The sequence below is a fragment of the Eptatretus burgeri genome, chromosome 1, assembly GCF_056783735.1.
Source record: "Eptatretus burgeri isolate ZD-2024b chromosome 1, Ebu_testis_v1, whole genome shotgun sequence".
Classification (NCBI taxonomy): domain Eukaryota; kingdom Metazoa; phylum Chordata; class Myxini; order Myxiniformes; family Myxinidae; genus Eptatretus; species Eptatretus burgeri.
Genome location: NC_140961.1, coordinates 67,685,962 through 67,705,786, shown reverse-complemented (window position 1 = coordinate 67,705,786; position 19,825 = coordinate 67,685,962). Strand labels below are relative to the sequence as shown.

General features: G+C 46.9%; 1 long non-coding RNA gene and 1 pseudogene across 1 annotated transcript in view; one reads left to right on the top strand and one right to left on the bottom strand.

Annotated features, from left to right (window-relative positions):
• LOC147034659 (uncharacterized) overlaps positions 1-19,825 on the top strand; it is a 165,261-nt gene that overhangs the window by 63,651 nt on the left and 81,785 nt on the right. The window lies entirely within an intron of this gene.
• LOC147034661 (signal recognition particle RNA) lies at positions 15,102-15,242 on the bottom strand (annotated as a pseudogene).

Here is a 19,825-nt window from a genome sequence, read left to right as displayed (position 1 = left end):
TACGGATCCCTGAGTGCGACATTCATGGTATTCGTGTCCCCAAAATAAATAACCTGAGGGCTGCGTAACTATCTAAACAAACTCACTCACACGGACGACTTAAATAAAATTGCCGGCGCTAAGACAGACATGCCGGGGGCGCACTCATATGTACAGTACATCTTAACCTTAACTTACAAATTTTACACTAAACCATGGCCCAGGATCATTGAACTCTGCAAAAAGAAAGCAGTTAGCAGGGAGCCAGGCTGCCCACATGCAGTCTCTGACTCAAACAATGCAGGTGACAGGGAACGTGGCTGGCTGCTCACACGCAGTCCAAGGCCTTCCCTTTTGAACTGAACTCAGTGAACCACAACGGTGCATGGGCCGCACAAACGTAGTCTCCGTGCCAGCTCAAGTGGCACACGCAATGAGCACAACGAATGGATGCATGAACACAAACACGGTGCACGGGCCGCCACTGCAGGCCCGTGTTGTAGCTGCCAACAGGGCAGTTCTTGCAGCTTGCAAACTGTTGCCTTGCGGATCCTGGCGCACATGGAAATGAACAGGGGGGGGGGAAAGCAAAAATTGAACGGGGCTGGTGAACGTGGGCAGTGGGCATGGCATGGCAAAGGTGGCAGGCAAACACAGCCCGCAGAAGAAGGCCGCTGCAGGCAAACACAGCCGGCAGATGAACTGGCCGGCACAGGCCTTGAAGTACCACAGCTGCAGATGAAGTGGCCGGCACAGGCCTTGAAGCAAAACACGGCCAGCCGATGGCACAGGCCTTGCAGCAAAACAACAGCTGCCGATGAAGTTGGCCGGCCTCTGCCTCGCAGCAACGCAGCCAGCAGATGAAGCTGGCCAGCCTCTGCCGTTCAATGGAGGTTGGTGGAGGGAGTGCGGTGGTGCTGGCCACTTGGAAGGCGGGCTCGGACCTACCTACCTGTCTCCCTCCCAACCTATCGCCTTTGCCTGTCACTGTACATACCCACTCCCTTAATTTGTCAAACCCCAATTTAGCCCCAACTTATTTATTTTTATTATTATTATTTTTTTTTTTCTTTTACTTCCCCACTATAAATCGTCCCCTAACCCCCTTTATCGTCCTTGTTCGGCTAACCTATCCTGTCACCTAGCCTACTCCCAACCCCTACGTTCCCTTCCCGGAGGGGAACAAGGGAGAGCTAACGTCCTGTGTCGAGGCCCAACGAAGCCTCAGAATGGCCTCCCCAGAGTTCGGCGATCTTAACACCAAGTGGGTCCAGCGGCCCACAACGACAGCGAGGGGATGGATGGTGCGGAGGGGTACATCTCCTAATCTATCCTAACCATTTAACTGTTAAACTACCCCGGGGCTTCCAACAAGCGCCTCTCGCTTAAACTATTGGTTCTAACAACCCAGATTCCCGTCGCCTGTGTTGGTGTCCTTACAATTTCGGGCCTCGCCCCCCAATTTTCTCTCCGTGCCCTCACACGGTCTCCTGGCTGGGACACGTGGCTCCCTTTGGCAGGCACGACCCTCTGCCGAATCTCCCGCTATGGCACCCCCGGGCACTACACTGCCTCCGAGCCTACCAGCTCCCTAACACCGGGGAGTGCCCCCATGGCACCTCCCCTGAAACGCACACGTGGCAGGCCGGCCTCCCGGGCCCCTTTCCGAGGGTCACCCGTGCCCACAACACTGCCCACGCGGCTAATGGCGCCCCGGGCCCCCGCACCAAGCAGGCGCACCCGTGCCCACTACTCTATCCCGGCCCCCATGGGCCCTTGGCCTACCGCGGCCGACTAGCCTGGTGCCCGGGGTACCCACTCAGCGATACTCACCTTTCGCAGCCACGCTCCCAAGCCCGTCAACAGGGCTCCTGCACCCCTCCAAATGGGTCTCGAGCCTACTTTCCCACCAACAGCAAAACGACCTCCATATTTCAATTTGACTAACCCAGCTAACTCACTTTACTCTGACCCCGGGGTCCCTTGGGCGGGAGTCACTCCTCCCCCCAATCACTCATCGCACCATGCATTCCCCATTCACTCCATACACACAGACCCGCTGGCCTCACTCACTCAACAAGTACTCACCTCACAACTCACCAACTCTTCAACACACTCACCGCTGAACTCTGCCATTCTTCTAACTACCTCCCCTAACTAACTTGTGCTCCCACGTCGTCCCTTAAACTACAGCACGTTCCTTTTAACCTACGTAGCTAAGCTACGTCCCCTCTACACATCCACAAGTCTGTCACTGTCTCCTAACTCAAAAATTCATTTTATTTCCCAACCTAAATCTGGTTACAATCCCTCTAACTAATCCATTCCACGGACTCCATGAGGACTTACCCCTGCCCCATGAAGTCGGTCTAACTAAGCTAACCCTTCCCCCTAACTAGTTTCCATCCTGTGCCCAGGTAAGGGGGTCTTCCACCCCTTTCCCAGGAATCCTGTACACCCGAAAGTGAGGCTTGCTTTTTTTTTTTTTTCATGCCCAGCACCTGCGCGGCAACTCAGAGCTCGCGCACTTTGCACCTGCCCGTGACGTCATGCAGCTGCACGTGTTCCTCGTCCCTCCTTGGACGGGACCATCCGGCAGAGATACCCCTCCTGCCGGATTCCAACCCCACGTGCAGCCATGACGTCACCGTGCGCATAAAAAAAAACAAGCCACACGTCTCGAGGGGTTCCCCACGCGAACACATGTGCTTTGCCCGTTGGAGCTTAACACACACGATCGCGTGGAGAACCCGTCCGGTCCAAATCCATTTACCTGCCTAACTTTGTCCGTCCGCGGGATCGGCAAATCCACCGCGTGCGTTTCCGGACCGGGACTTCACTCTCGCAAGCGAGCACGTGGTGGTCTCGTGCGTTGCACAGCACGAACCGCGTGCTCACTGCTGGGTGAACCCGGCACGGTCCGCGAAACAACTACAGCCGCTACTCGGCTTTCTCTCCTCTGTCGCCGTCGTCGTCGCCATTCAACCCACGCACACCTGCGTGTTACGACGCACACAGTCCACACCATCACATTCACACGGGGAGACGCGGCTGCGTGCTCCCGCATGCCAACCGACATCTCCCTCTCATACCGCTCTCTCACACACACGGTCTCCCTGGCACACAGCGACCTTGCACACGGCCGTTCACTCACGCGTGCCTCACTACTCACACAAACCATACTACTCACACACGGGGTCGCTTCCACACACGGTGCCGCACTCACACCTTGCACCACACACACAGGGACAACCACACTGGGGATTTGTGTCCCCACAAGGGTCTCCGGGGCCTCTACACCCCCCAAGCTCTCCGTGCACCCGTCCACAGCACTCGTCCCCTCAACCTCGCAAAACACGACCGAACTCACCTGGTCGTGACTCACCTCAAGGGGGCATACTCCCTCCCCTCGTTCCTGGAGGAGGCCATCCAGGTGCTCGCACCGGGTCCCAACACGCTCCGCGAGCTCACCCCCATTGTCCTCCACTACCTCCGTGTGTGCGTGCGCGTCACTTACCCCGTCTTCATCGTGTAGTCTTCCCTCTATCGTTCCCATCTCCCGTGTCTCTGCCAACTCTTCACCCTTTACCTCCCTTGTCTCAACTATTATTTCTGTTGTCGTCACCTCGTGTCTCGTCTCACACGTTTTGGTCTCCCCATTTAATTTTTCCCTTTTGGTCACCGTCGATTCCTCTGTCACGACCCTCGCCCAACACGCCCCCAGAATTATTTTTTTACCCGCCTCCACCGCGGGCATGTTAGCCGTTGCACCCCCTTCCAGCTCGTTTGCTCCCACACGTGGAGTCGCCATTCCCAGCTCCCTGGTCACGGCCTTCATGCCCGCCTGCAGGCATCGGCCCATGTTCTGCGTCTCACCCCGGAGCTTTTTCGTTTCTTCCTTCATGTGCTTGTTCATGCCTTTCATTTCGTTTATAATTTCATTTGCGTTTGTATCCATCTTTTCGATTATTTGTTGTGCATTCGCATCCATCTTTTCGTTCATGCCTTTCATTTCGTTTTTCATTTCATTTGTGTTTGCATCCATTTTTCGATCATTTTCGCATTCATCTTTTCGTTCATTGCCGCCAGCATGGCGCATAGCTGGGCCATGTTGGATGCACTCAGCTGAACCGTTTTAGCAAGGGTTTTGGTGGAGAGGGGGGGGAAGGTGTCATACACCGCGGCCGCACCCACCTCGGGCCCTGGGTTCAGTTGGGCGAGTCCGTGTTCCTGCACAATCAACATTTCCTGCTCGGGGATTCCATCCTGGGCCATGGACTCTACATTATTACACATATACATTTCTAATACCCCCGGCTCCCGCTCGCCTTGAGACGCCATCTTGCTTCTCGTGAAGGGTTAATTTGCTCGCTCGTAATTTGGAGGGAATCGGGGGTCGCTTCTCTCACCCCTGGACCGATTCCCGTAAATTTAGCCGGAGACAGGAGAGCCCGTTTTCCTGTTCTCCGATACCAGTGCCGCGAGGAGGGCGATGAATTTGTATCGCACGACCTGACACCAGTGTTGCGGTCTTCGCGCCCGCCGGCGTGCGACGGCCACGTAACTCGAATCGCGGCACGTCGCCCACCGGACGGACAATCCAGTCGTGACCCTCTCGGACTAACGCCGGGAACCAGTCACGGGTGGACCTTTCGGTCTCACCGCGATCGAGCCAATCAGCCCCCGCGTGGGATAGGGTTGCTCGCCAAATTCGAACTACCTAAGTACCCACGCGGAGGGTAGACCGGGCGATCGCACCTCGCCGCAGGTCGACTTCGGACACGGGCCACTTAAGCGACCCGTTCCGTACTATCAGAATAACCGAGCGGTGTTATCGTCGACCTCGACGGTTCGATTAATTATCGGGCGTATTCAGCCCACTACCAACCCTTTACGTGAAGCAAGATGGGGATTCAATGGAGGAAAAGACGAAGCGAAGCGGGAGAACAGTTCAACAATAAAGCACGTTTATTCTCGGCACACGGGAAGCACACAAATACAATTCCACCAAATGCACACAAAAAAAAGAAAACACAATTCCATTTACACAAAAAGCAAACATAAAAGTGAAAACACAGTGCAGAGCTAATACCGACTACCGAGCACACGGCAACACTTATACAATTCTACTTCAGAGACGGCGCCGACAACACATACCCAAAACCAAGGAAAAGAAATACCCTCAAGAATGGGGCAGGCCTGGGGCCGAGACCGGGTCGGGCCTACCCGTCTGGTGATGAGACGCGGAGCGGCGATGGCCCCGCAACCCGCGGGCCTCGTGGACAGTGCCTGGCAGGGGGTGGGAACGGGGCCCCCTTGGTCGCACTATCTCAGCGCGGGGGGAAACAGGAGGGGGGTTGCTGATGCTCGGGGTATAGAGGATCTTTATTATGTGCGACGAGCGTCTCCACCTCGGCCAGGTCGCGCTGCCGGCCTCTCTCGGGCGCGCAGCTCCTTGCACGACGCGAGCACCCTTCGTCCGACTCGCCGCCTCTCCACAGCTCGTCCCCTCCGTTCCGACTCCAACGCACACGACGAGCAGCTCCACCGCCCGCGAAGTCTTGACTCTCTGTTCCGACTCCTTCGCCTCGTTCCGACCTTTACTACTCGTTCCGACTCCTTCCTTCCTCGTTCCGACTTTTACTACTCGTTCCGACTCCTTCCTTCCTCGTTCCGACTTTTACTACTGCTTTGACTGACGAACACCGTCCTTTTATCCCCCCGTAACTTCGCCTTTGACCCCCTCCCTTTGACCTTTCAACTCGCTCCCCATTGGCCCGAGAAAAAGTGGGCGTGAAGGCTTTTTGATCCACAAATTTGCATATATCGATCGCCCTGGGGGCGGGGCCAATTCGCCCCTCGCTCACCGATTGGACGGCCAAAAAGTGGGCGTGTGTCGTTTTGGATCCGTTTTTGAAGCAGAAAATCCGTGATTTTGTACACGCTGTTCAACGTGCGCCCTACACGAGTCCAGCATCGGCGCCCATGAGTGGCGCGAGATGACGGTGATGCGATGGTGGCGAGTTGTGACGGCAAAGGTCGTGGCGGTTGCGGTGAAGCGGTGGTTGTGGTCGGCGGTCGATGCCGTGGTTGTGATGGTGGCGATTGGTCCAAAATAAAGATAGTAAAAGAAAAACGGCTATCCTAAAGAGTCGCAGCACGTATAAATGACATGTATTCCCACTAGACAACGGGTTTGGGCCTAACTACACATGCACTTACCGAGATACCTCACCTAAGGGACCTGAATGGTGGTTTGCGAATCTGGTAACCACAACAATATACATATATATATATATATATATATATACATATATATATATATATATATATATATATGTATATGTATATATATATATATATATATATATATATATATGTATATATATATATATACATATATATATATATATATACATATATATATACATATATATATATATATATGTATATATATTGTTGCGGATTTGCGCCCGCCGGTGTGCGAGCGGCCACGTAACTCGAATCGCGGCACGTCGCCCACCGGACGGACAATCCCGTCGTGACCCTCTCGGACTAACGCCGGGAACTAGTCACGGGTGGGCCTTTCGGCCTCACCACGATCGTGCCAATCGGCACCCCGCGTGGGATAGGGTTGTTCGCCAAATTCGACCTACCTAAGTACCCACACGGAGGGTAGACCGGGCGATCGCACCTCGCCGCAGGTCGACTTCGGACACGGGCCACTTTAAGCGACCCGTTCCGTACTATCGGGATAACCGAGCGGTGTTATCGTCAACCTCGACGGTTCCGATTAATTATCGGGCGTATTTAGCCCACGACCAACCCTTTACGTGAAGTAAGATGGAGATTCAATTCGAGAAAAGACGAAGCGAAACGGGAGAAACAGTTCAACATAAAGCACATTTATTCCGCGGCAAACGGAAAGCACACATATACAATTACCACAATTATGCACCAAAAGCAAATGTAACAAAAGAAGAAACAACAATGCAGATCTACTACCGACTACGCGAGCACACGGCAACACTTACACAGTTTTACTTCACAGACGGCGCCGACAACACATATACTCCAAAGCAAAAGAAAAAGGGGGCCACCCTCAACGATAAGGGGGCAGACGGGCCTGGGGCCGAGACCGCGTCGAGCCTACCCGTCTGGTGATGAGCCGCAAAATGGCGGCGGCGCCCCGACTCCGTGGGCCTCGCTGGCACTGCCTGGAATGGGATGGGAACGGGGCCCCCTTCTCACACTATCTCAGCGCGGGGGGGAAACAGGGGGGGGGGGTTGTTGATGCTCGGGGGAAAGAGGATATCTGGCTGGCTTGGGTCCCGCGACGAGCGACGCCACTGCGACCTCGACCGCGTTCCCTGCCTCCCCTCTCCGCAGCTCCCCGACTCTGACACGAGCGCAGACCTCCACAAAGCTCCTTGGCTTCTCCAGACTCTCCGGACCCCGACAGACACCCTCTCGACTGATTTCGCCGCCGCCACAACTCTCTCACTCTTCCCTCGATTCGCCCCGCGCTCGGCACTTTATAGTGCGACAGGAGAAACTATATGCAGATTTTTGGATCAGGATCGGCTCAGGGGCGGAGCCACGCTCGCCCATTGGACAGAGGAAAAGTGGGCGTGAATCATTCCTGATCCTCGAATCTGCATATATCGATTATACTCCGACGTGCCTGGAGGCGGGGCCAAATCGCCCCACGCTCGCTGATAGGACGGAACAGAAGTGGTCGTGAATCATTCTTGATCCGATTTCTCGGAACGGCCGCTTTTTGCACCCGCTGCTCGGTGCGCGCCCTGTACGAGTCCAGGATCGGTGCCCACAAACGGCGCGGGAATGGCGGTGATGCGATGGTTGCGAGAGCGAGATGTGACGGTAAAGGTCGTGGCTGTTGGCGTTGTTGTTGTTGTTGTGAAGCGGCGTTGTGGTTGGTGGTTGTTGTGTGATGGCTGTTGAGACGTGGTTGGCTCAAAATAAAGATAGAACAGAAAAACGGCTATCTTGAAGGGTCGCAGCCCGAATGAATGACATTTATTCCCTCTAAACAACGGGTTTGGGCTAACTACACATATACTTACAGAGATATCTCACCTATGGGACCTGAATGGTGGTTTGCCAATTTCCTCAACCACAACAATATATATATATATATATATATATATATATATATATATATATATATATATATATATATATATATATATATATATATACCAAACCCTAGACCTTAAGATAACCATGACATTATTGACATTATTCTACAGTCCTTCATTCTACCATCTGAGATATCGAAGGAAGATTTAATAACACGAGTTCCCTTTCAAGAAACTTTGATGCAGGAGAGCCTTATAAGGCCCATCAAAGCCAACTACCAACTTATGATTGGTTGTACGTTTTAAATAGCTTCTAGTAAGGGAATAAGCATGTACCATTTTTAAAGTCTTTGGTAGGACACTGCCAGGATTGGATCCGCCAACCTCCCAGACTCAGAGAGTCAGAGCGGACGCCCTAATCATTACACCACTAAGGCTGGTGATGATATACTGTCTGCTCACATTCGATGGTACCTTTTGAAACTAGTAGACCACAGTGTGTTGTCCCTTGCATAAATTCCTGCCCTGATATATTATGGTGGTGGGTGAGGGGGGAGGGGGCCGAGCACTACACTGCATCAGTGGCAGTACCTTCCCTTTGGAATTGATGCAAATCAGTAGCCATATGCATGACTGAGATGACCCCTTACAGCATTTGGCTTATTAAGCGGACATCACTTCCACAGGAGTCTTTGTGTTTTTGCAACAACAAAAAAAGTCACTAGGTCCACTGCACAGCTTGGTGGTTTTCAAATTAAAGCACAACAAAGAACACTTGTCATGGTTAATTCTTGCTCAATAATTAGCTGTGGCCGACAGTTCAAATTACTCAGCTCGAGATACCACTCTATGTAACATTTATGGCAGGCTGGGGCAATTAAATAAAGGTGTTCACGAGTTACAATCTGCTGGCTGTTTCCCATAAACCATAAGGTAGGTCAGGGAGGTGAGAAAGCCACATCCATAGGCATAGGACTCTGAAGGATGGATGACTCAAGCCAGAAAGTAAGGCAGTTAACAAAACATGCTAACAGCAGACTAGCCTTTGTTTTTTGGACATGATTCATGCATCTGGCTATTGATATATTTGCCATGGACATCGTGTTTGACCATGCTACCCATCATCTGGGACCTGGATTTAATCTGATCATTGAATAAGCCTGTGGCCTATGTCCACCTTGCATTCCAAGCCATACAAGTCTGACAAGAATCAAACATGTGCAGAAAGCATCTGACTTGAGTCCTCATGGCAGCAGGTGTCATATATATATATATATATATATATATATATATATATATATATATATATATATATATATATATATATATATATATATATATATATATATATATATATATATGAGTACCAGTATACTGGGCCGGTGTATACCCCGGTTAATATAGAATAGGTGTACCATATCCCTGTGTGTCGTAAGAGGCGACCAGGGTTGCGTCAGGAAGGGCATCCGGCGTAAAAACCTATGCCAAATCATTATGCGGACAACAAAACGAATTTCCATACCGGATCGGTCGAGGCCCGGGTTACCAACGACCACCACCGGTACCGGTGGTCAGCAGGGTACCAGTGGAAATTGTGCTACTGCTGGGCGAAGGAGGAGAAGGAGACGGGGAAGGCGAGTCCGGAGGCAGTGGGAGAGGGGGAAGGGTAGAAGTGTGGAGGTGAGAGTTGGAACTCTGAATGTTGGGACGATGACTGGCAAAGGGCGAGAGTTGGCTGATATGATGGAGAGAAGAAAGGTGGACATACTGTGTGTACAAGAGACCAAGTGGATGGGGAGTAAGGCGAGGAGCATTGGAGGTGGTTTCAAACTGTTCTACCATGGTGTGGATGGGAGGAGAAATGGTGTCGGGATAATCCTGAAGGAAGATCATGTCAAGAGGGTATTGGAGGTGAGGAGGGTGTCTGACCGAGTGATGAGTGTGAAGTTGGAAATTGAAGGGGTGATGATGAATGTCATCAGTGCATATGCCCCACATATGGGGTGTGAGATGGAATATAAAGAAGATTTCTGGAGTGAGTTAGATGAAGTGGTGGAGAGTGTATCCAAGGATGAAAGAGTGGTGATTGGAGCAGATTTCAATGGACATGTTGGGGAAGGGAATAAAGAGGATGAGGAGGTGATGGGGAGGTACGGTCTCAACAAGAGAAATGTGGAAGGGCAAATGGTGGTAGAGTTTGCAAAAAGAATGGAAATGGCAGTGGTAAACACGTATTTCAAGAAGAAGGAGGAACACAGGGTGACATACAAGAGTGGAGGTAAGTGCACACAGGTGGATTACATCTTAAGTAGGAGATGCAACCTGAAAGAGATTAGTGACTGTAAGGTTGTGGCAGGGGAGAGTGTAGCTCGACAGCATCGATTGGTGGTCTGTAGGATGACTTTCGAGGTGAGGTTGAGGAAGAGAGTGAGGGCTGAACCAAGGACCAGATGGTGGAAGCTGAAGGAGGAAGACTGTTGCGTGAAATTTAGGGAGGAGGTGAGACAGGCGCTGGATGGTGGTAAAGATGGGTGGGATGATTGGGCAACGACAGCAGAAGTTGTGAGGGAGATAGCTCGGAAGGTACTTGGTGTGACATCTGGACAGAGGAAGGAAGATAAGGAGACTTGGTGGTGGAATGAGGAAGTACAGGAAAGTATAAGGAAGAAGGGGTTGGCTAAAAAGAAGTGGGATAGTCAGAGAGATGAAGAAAGTCGGCAGGAGTATAAGGAGTGGCGTCGAAAAGCAAAAGAGAGGTGGCAAAGGCCAAGGAAAAGGCATATGACGAGCTGTATGAGAAGCTGGATACAAAAGAAGGGGAAAAGGATTTATACCGATTGGCAAGACAGAGGGACCGAGCTGGGAAGGATGTGCTGCAGGTTCGGGTGATAAAGGACGCAAATGGGAATGTGCTGACGAGCGAGGAGAGTGTGTTGAGAAGGTGGATGGAGTACTTTGAGGAGCTGATGAATGAAGAAAATGAGAGAGAGAGAAGGTTGGAAGAGGTGGAGATAGTGAATCTGGAAGTGGGGTGGATCAGTAAGGATGAAGTGAGGACTGCTATGAAGAAGATGAAAAGTGGAAAGGCGGTTGGCCCAGATGGTATACCAGTGGAGGCATGGAAGTGCTTAGGAGAGATGGCAGTGGGGTTGTTAACCAGATTGTTTAATAAAGTCTTGGAAAGTGAGAGGATGCCGGAGGAGTGGAGATTAAGTGTACTGATTCCGATTTTCAAGAATAAGGGTGATGTGCAGAGCTGTGGAAATTACAGAGGGATAAAGTTGTTAAGCCACACCATGAAGTTGTGGGAAAGAGTAGTGGAAGCTCGGTTGAGAGGAGAGGTGACGATCTGTGAGCAGCAATATGGGTTTATGCCAGGAAAGAGCACCACTGATGCGATGTTTGCTTTGAGAATGTTGATGGAGAAGTATAGGGAAGGCCAGAAAGAGTTACATTGTGTGTTTGTGGATTTAGAGAAAGCTTATGATAGGGTGCCAAGAGAGGAGTTGTGGCATTGTATGAGGAAGTCGGGAGTGGTGGAGAAGTATGTGAGGATCGTGCAGGATATGTATGAGGACAGTGTGACAGCGGTGAGGTGTGCGGTAGGAATGACGGACCGGTTTAAGGTTAAAGTGGGATTGCACCAAGGATCGACTCTGAGCCCTTTCCTGTTTGCAATGGTGATGGACAGGTTGACGGACGAGATCAGACTGGAGTCTCCATGGACCATGATGTTCGCGGATGACATCATGATCTGTAGGGAGAGTAGGGAGCAGGCTGAATCGAGCCTTGAGAGGTGGAGGTACGCACTGGAGAGAAGGGGAATGTTAGTCAGTAGGAGTAAGACGGAGTACATGTGCGTAAATGAGAGGGAGGGTGGTGGTATGGTGCAGTTGCAAGGAGTTGAGGTGGGGAAGGTGGATTGGTTTAAATACTTGGGATCAACTGTCCAAAGTAACGGAGAGTGTGGGAGAGAAGTGAAAAAGAGAGTGCAGGCAGGATGGAGTGGGTGGAGAAGAGTTGCAGGAGTGATTTGTGACAGAAGGGTAGCTGCAAGAGTGAAGGGGAAAGTATACAAGACAGTAGTGAGACCAGCTATGTTGTATGGTTTGGAGGCGGTGGCACTAACAAAAAGACAGGAAGCGGAGCTGGAGGTGGCAGAGTTAAAGATGCTGCGATTCTCGTTGGGAGTGACGAGGATGGACAGGATAAGAAATGAGTGTATTAGAGGGATAGCACAGGTAGGACGGTTTGGAGACAAAGTGAGAGAGGCGAGATTGAGATGGTTTGGACATGTGCACAGGAGGGAAACGGAGTATATCGGGAGAAGGATGTTGAAGATGGAGCCGCCAGGCAGGAGGAGAAGAGGAAGGCCAAAGAAGAGGTTCATGGATGCGGTGAGGGTGGACATGCGGGTGGTTGGAGTGTCAATGGAAGATGTGGAGGATAGAGCAAAATGGAGACAGTTGGTCCGCTGTGGCGACCCCTAGCGGGAGCAAGCCGAAAGAGGAAGAAGAAGATATATATATATGTGTATATATATATATATATATATATATATATATATATATATATATATATATATATGTGTATATATATATATATATGTGTATATATATATATATATATATGTATATATATATATATATATATATGTGTATATATATATATATATATATATATGTATATATGTATAGATGTGTATATATATATATATATATATATATATATATATATATATATATGTATATATGTGTATATATATATATATATATATACATATATATATATATATATATATATATATATACACACATACATACATACATACATACACACACACACACACACACACACACACACACACACACACACACACACACACACACACACACACACACACACACACACACAGTTTGAGACTCAATGAGCTGGCAACAGAGGATAAGAGTCAAACACACTATATCAGTGTGGAAGAGGAAAACAAGTGGACAGAGACAAACAACAACTTGGGTCAAATAGTCTATCGGGATAGAAGATGTGGCAAACAGATAGAAGAAAATAGAGGTAAGGTCATAGATGTACAGGAAGAAGTAAAGGTGAGGCTGTTAGTCGGAATAAAAATGTCAGTGCGGATAGAATAGGCCATGAGTGGAGATCAGGACCGATATTAGATGTGGTGGCCGGTGGGTCACCGTCTTTAAGAATGAGAGGAGAAAAAACATAACTGAACCGACTAGAGTGGTGATAAATTGAGAGAGAGAGAAAATGAGCATAGGTGAGTATTAAGCCTGAATTTAGGAAGGGTAACAGAATATTGGTTGTTGGAAGAGCATGTATGATCAGGAGATTTTGGGGAGGAACAAATCGCCAAGAAAGGAAGGAGACTTGCTATGAGGTGGTGAAGGACGATAAAGCCTCCTACTTGCCTGTGGAGGAAGAGAAGAGGAAGGACCCTGTGCCTCAGTTTTCTGCTAAGATATAACAATAATCCTCAGGGTTTTTGACTCCACAGTTTCCAGGATTGCAAGATAATGTTATAATGCCAACCCATACAGGACAATCATACTCCAGAGGACTATGAATGTGTGCTTTGTACTCTATTAAGAGCTGAGGACTGTCCAATAAGTACTTGGATCTAATGAGTACACGAAGGTGAAAAGACATGTTGAAACCATTCTTGGGCTAACGACATCTCCAAGCTTGCCCTGGAGTCAAGTTGAGGCTGACCATATCCAAGCAGATTCTTAGTCCAAGGAGCTTGACTAGTATACTTCAAACAAAAGATATATGGATCCCATGATACTACTTTGATGGACATCAGCCTCGAAGGGTAGTACAGGAGAAACTAGAACGGAACTCGCTAGAGCGTATACCTCTGTAAGGCTGACCAGTTTACGTTGTGCATCCCACTGATAGGCCGGAAATGCTGACCTGAGCCAAAATAGAATCAGCTTGTTCTTGTCATCTACCCAACTCATCCAACTTATTTTTTCACAACCCAACACAACTTTTTGAGATATCATGCTATATATCGTTTTTTAGTCAATCTCTCAATGGTGAAAAATCACTTTAAAAATTCTAGTTTCTCGATCTGGATCTTCACAGTTATCAAATCAATTATTCCTTATCATACAACTAACCTGTCCACCAAGATTTTTCTGAATCCATCCTAACTTTTTGAGATATCTTGCTCACAGACAAACAGACAGACAAATGAAAAATCACTCATAGAGCAACACTTGGCAAAACAGAACGAATTAGAATGGCACTTGGTGGAGCACATATCTCTGCCAGGTTCAACAGTTAAGGTTTTGTATTCCACTGATGGGCTGGATCTGAACCAAAATCGAATCTGCTTGTTCTTGTCACCCAAACAACTTATCCATCTTTTGTCATAACTCGTCCACAACTTTTTTCAATATCATGAAATATATATATATATATATATATATATATATATATATATATATATATATATATATATATATATATACACATATATACATATACATATCTTCTCTTCTTCTTCTTTTGGCTGGTCCCGTTCGGGGTCGCCACAGCGGATCATCCGTATGATCCGCATAGTGATTTGGCACATGTTTTACGCCGGATGCCCTTCCTGGTCGCCTCTTACGACACAGGGATATGGTACACCTATTTTAACCGGGGAATACACCGGCCCAGTACACTGGTACTCATTTCGCCGACCTCAGAAGGATGACAGGCTGAGTGAACCCCCTGGTATATTAATTCATAGGCCCAACGGGGATTGAACTCAGGACCTTTTGGATCCCAAGCCGCTGCCCTAACCACTGCGCCAACACGAGGCTCATACATATATATATATATATATATATATATATATATATATATATATATATATATTCTTCTTTCGGCTGCTCCCGTTAGGGGTCGCCACAGCGGATCATCCGTTATGATCCTCATACTGATTTGGCACAGGTTTTACGCCGGATGCCCGTCCTGACGCAACCCTGGTCGCCTCTCACAACACAAGGATAAGGATTGGGTTTCGCCATGATTCCGGGCTGCCCTACACCCTCTCATAGCACGGCCCAGCGCAGAGCTCCCGTCCTCAAGCGATCCTCCAACCCAAGCCTCCGAGTAGCCGGATTACAGGCGCACGCCACAACGCCCGGTATACATACATATATATTATATAGTTTTTGGCACAATCTCTCAATTTTAGAAATTAAGCCGGTTGACCTGAAAAATAATTGGTGCTTCAATTCAGCGACTTGATATGCAAATCTTTTTCAAATTTCAAGTAAATGGGATGAAAATTGAGGATTTTAGAAATACCATGTTAGTTGTTGACCTTGGGCCTATTTTGACCTTTTGGTATACGTTGACCTCAAAAATAATTGTCTCGTTGAATTCAATGATCGGAAATATAAATCCTTTTCAAATTTAAAGTAAATCGGATTAAAATTGAGGATTTTAGAAACACCACCTTAGTTGTTGACCTTTTGACCTTTTGACCTCAAAAACAATAAGCTTCTTCCTTATGACAAACTCTACCATGTGGTGAAGTTTTGTGAAGATCGGTTTAGAATTGTGACCTGTAGGCGATAAAAAGACAGACAAACAGACAGAATAACAAAATCGACTGACCAATATACTTGAAAAATCTTCGATTTTGGAAGTAACAAAGAAACAAACAGACAGAAAGGGGTGAAAACATGACCTCATTCACCTTCGGTGGCGGAGGTAATAATCCCATCCATTGCAATATGCTGTATGAGATTACGAAGGACATCGACAAGCAAGTGGAAGAAAGCTTAATGCTAGCAAGGTTGAGTCAAACGTGAAAAAATGCACAATAAATTCCTAATCAGATTGCTTTGGAGTGTTGCTTCAGAATGAGGGCATCAATCAATTTTAAGTTGGGAAGAGAAACATGCCTGGTGTTTATGAGAAGGAAAGAAGCCAAACTGATGATCTGAGATGAGAGTTGGAAAAGAGGTAGCATTTGAGATCTACTGCTTTGATGAATTTCATACTATTCCTGATGATGGAAAGAAAGATGACCAGTCTGCAATTCAGAAAGTCTCCCACTCTTCACACAATCCCCCCCCCCCATTTACCCCCCTTACCTCCACTCCTTTGCCCCTCTATCAGAAGGACGGCATATCATGGTCAGGTGTGAGGGTAACATCAGTCTGACAGTAGTTTCTTATGATGATGATGGACATGTGTGAATATGAGATTGGCACGCAGAGATACAGGTCTATTTTCTCTCTCTGCAAGATGAGGAAATGACGAGCATGACAACGTATCATGTGTAGAATGCTACAGAGGATTTCCCAACGAGGTAAAGAGAGGCCATTGATGTAAAACAAGAAATGGGATCAGTTCCAGGACACGATGCTTGAGACACACCACTCTCTCAGCCTCCCTCAGAGGGGGAGCACTCGGGAGAGTGCAAAACCTCCGCCGCCAATACTGCTGGGTCACTCAAGTGAACCTGATATCTTATTCATTAAATATGTCAACAATGCTGAGAGTTATAGTTCTTTTCCCCAACATTTTTTTTTTGTGGGGGGGGGGGGTTGGAAATCACTTAAAACATGTAAAAATGCAAAAAAAAAAAAATCGAAATTTTGTTGAAAAAAAAAGTTGCAAAATTTTTTTTTTCTCTAACAATTTTTTTTTGGGGGGGGGGTTGGAAATCACTTAAACTATGTAGAAATGCCAAAAAAAATTGTTTTTCCCTAACAATTTTTTTTTTGGGGGGGGTTGGAAATCACTTAAAACGTAGAAATGCAAAAAAAAAAAAAAAAAATTTTCTCTATTTTTTTGGGGAGGGGGGGTAACAATTTTTTGGGGGGATTGGAAATCACTTAAAACATGCAGAAATGCAAAAAAAAAATTCTCTAAATTTTTTTTGTGGGGAGGTAACAATTTTTTTGGGGGGGGTTGGAAATCACTTAAAACATGCAGAAATGCAAAAAAAAAAATGTTCTCTACTTTTTTGAGGGGGGGTAAAAAAAATTTGGGGGGGGTTGGAAATGACTTAAAACATGTAGAAATGCAAAAAAAAAAAATTTCTCTAACTTTTTTTGGGGGGGGGGAACAAGTCCAGAATTTAATGGCATGATCCTTGGACCATACCTAAACCCCCCACCAAGTTTTAGTCGAAATCCGTCGAGGAGTTTTTCCGTAATACTGTTAACAAACAAACAAACTAGAGGGGGAGCACTCGGGAGAGTGCAAAACCTCCGCCGCCAATACTGCTGGGTCACTCAAGTGAACCTTATATCTTATTCATTAAATATGTCGTGCTGACAGAGTTATAGTTCTTTTCTCCAACATTTTTTTTTGGGGGGGGGGGGTTGGAAATCACTTAAAACATGTAAAAATGAAAAAAAAAATCAAAATTTTGTTGAAAAAAAAAAGTTGCAAAAATTTTTTTCTCAAACTATTTTTTTGGGGGGGGTTGGAAATCACTTAAAACATGTAGAAATGCAAAAAAAAAAATTTTTCTCATACAATTTTTTGGGGGGGTTGGAAATCACTGAAAATATGTAGAAATGCAAAACAAAATTTTTTTTTTTCTCAAACATTTTTTGGGGGGTGAGGGGGACCAAGTCCAAAATTTAATGGCATGATCCTTGGACCATACCTAGCCCCCCCCCACCAAGTTTCGTCGAAATCCGTCAAGGAGTTTTTCCGTAATACTGTTCACAAACAAACAAACAAACTCGAGGGGGAGCACTCGGGAGAGTGCAAAACCTCCGTCGCCAATACTGCTGGGTCACTCAAGTGAACCTTATATCTTATTCATTAAATATGATGTCAACAGTGCTGACAGAGTTATAGTTCTTTTCTCCAACATTTTTTTTTGGGGGGGGGGTTGGAAATCACTAAAAAAAACATGTAAAAATGCAAAAAAAAAAAAAATTGAAATTTTGTTGAAAAAAAAGTTGCAAAATTTTTTTTTTCTTTCACAATTTTTTTTGGGGGGGGGTGGAAATCACTTAAAACATGTAAAAATGCAAAAAAAAAATTTCTCAAACATTTTTGGGGGGGTTGGAAATCACTGAAAATATGTAGAAATGCAAAATAAAAATTTTCTCTAACAATTTTTTTTGGGGGGGGTAACAATTTTTTGGGGGTTGGAAATCACTTAAAACATGTAGAAATGCAAAAAAAAACAAAAAATTTTCTCTATTTTTTTTGGGGGGGGGAGTAACTTTCTTTGGGGGAAGGGGTTGGAAATCACTTAAAACGTAGAAATGCAAAAAAAAAATTTCTCTAACAATTCTTTTTTGGGGGGGGTAACTTTTTTGGGGGAGGATTGGAAATCACTTAAAACATGTAGAAATGCAAAAAAAAAAATTTGGGGGGGGGGGGGTTGAAATCACTTAAAACATGTAGAAATGCAAAAAAATTTCTTTTTTTTCTCAAACATTTTTTTTTGGGGCGGGGGGGACCAACTCCAAAATTTAATGGAATGATCCTTGGACCATACCTAACCCCCCCCCCCCCAACAAGTTTCGTCGAAATCCGTCGAGGAGTTTTTCCGTAATACTATTCACAAACAAACAAACAAACAGAAAGGGGTGAAAACAGTAACCTCCATCCATCTTCGAAGATGGCGGAGGTTAAAAAGTCTATCTTCCAACTAAGACATGCACACGTGGGTCCTACTGAAGTTTACACATCACATGCCATCCTTCCTCCCACCTCCCCCACTCCCCTCCACCTCACACATTATTACCTTGGGCCTGGTATGTATAATGCGGTCGGTTTTTTGGGTCTGTATCAGGCAAGGTACAAATTCCTGTTGTTTTAAGGTGTGCAGGAATCTGTGCCAGGTTTCAATGTGTGTTCATTTTATAGTTACCTCCACCACCGAAGGTGGACGGACGTTATATTTTCACCCTTTGTCTGTCTGTCTGTCTGTACGTCTGTCTGTGAGCAGGATATCTCAATAAGTTATGGACGGATTTGGACGAAACATTTGTGGGCAGGTTGGGTGTGTGACAAGAACGAATAGATTAGATTTTGGTGAAGATCTGGATCCGATCTGGATGTTTGAAAAAGATCTGAGGAATTTTTTTTAACGTCTTTATGCCTCCGCTGATGTAGTCGCCAGAGGCATTCTTTTCAGATTGTCCATCCATCCGTGACAATTTTCTCTGTTTTCTCTGCAACCGCCTATCCGATTGCTCCAAAATTTTCACCATAGGTGCTACTGCTCATGTACAATGTTGCAATGATCATTGTGAGTCATAGACCACGTTGTGTGGCAGCCATGTTGGAGAAAAGGAAAAACTTTAGACCTCTATATCTCTGAAACTTCTCCATGGAAAAAAGTGGAACTAGGCACATGTCAAGTACATCCCATGGGAAACAAGTGTGACTTTTTTTTTAATTTTAATGAAGATAGGTGGCTTCGTTGCATCAGTGAGTGCTTTCTCGGATAAATGTTTCTTTCAAAGAAACTTGCTCTCCCTCATGCACAGATTTATCCCCTCTCGTGTTCAGTTGTCTTACCCTTCCTCCCGCCCTTGGTTTACTGAAGCTTGTGGCGAGGCAGTTGTCCTGAAACAACTTGCCTTTGCCTCATGGAAAGCAAACCCAACTGAGGGCAATCTCAGTTCATTCCACAAAGCTTGGAACAAGTGTGTGTCGACCCTTAGGAGAGCCAGAAAACAACATCTTTCTCATCTCAAGTCTGAACTCTCAAACCTCTCTACCTCCTCAAAATCCTGGTG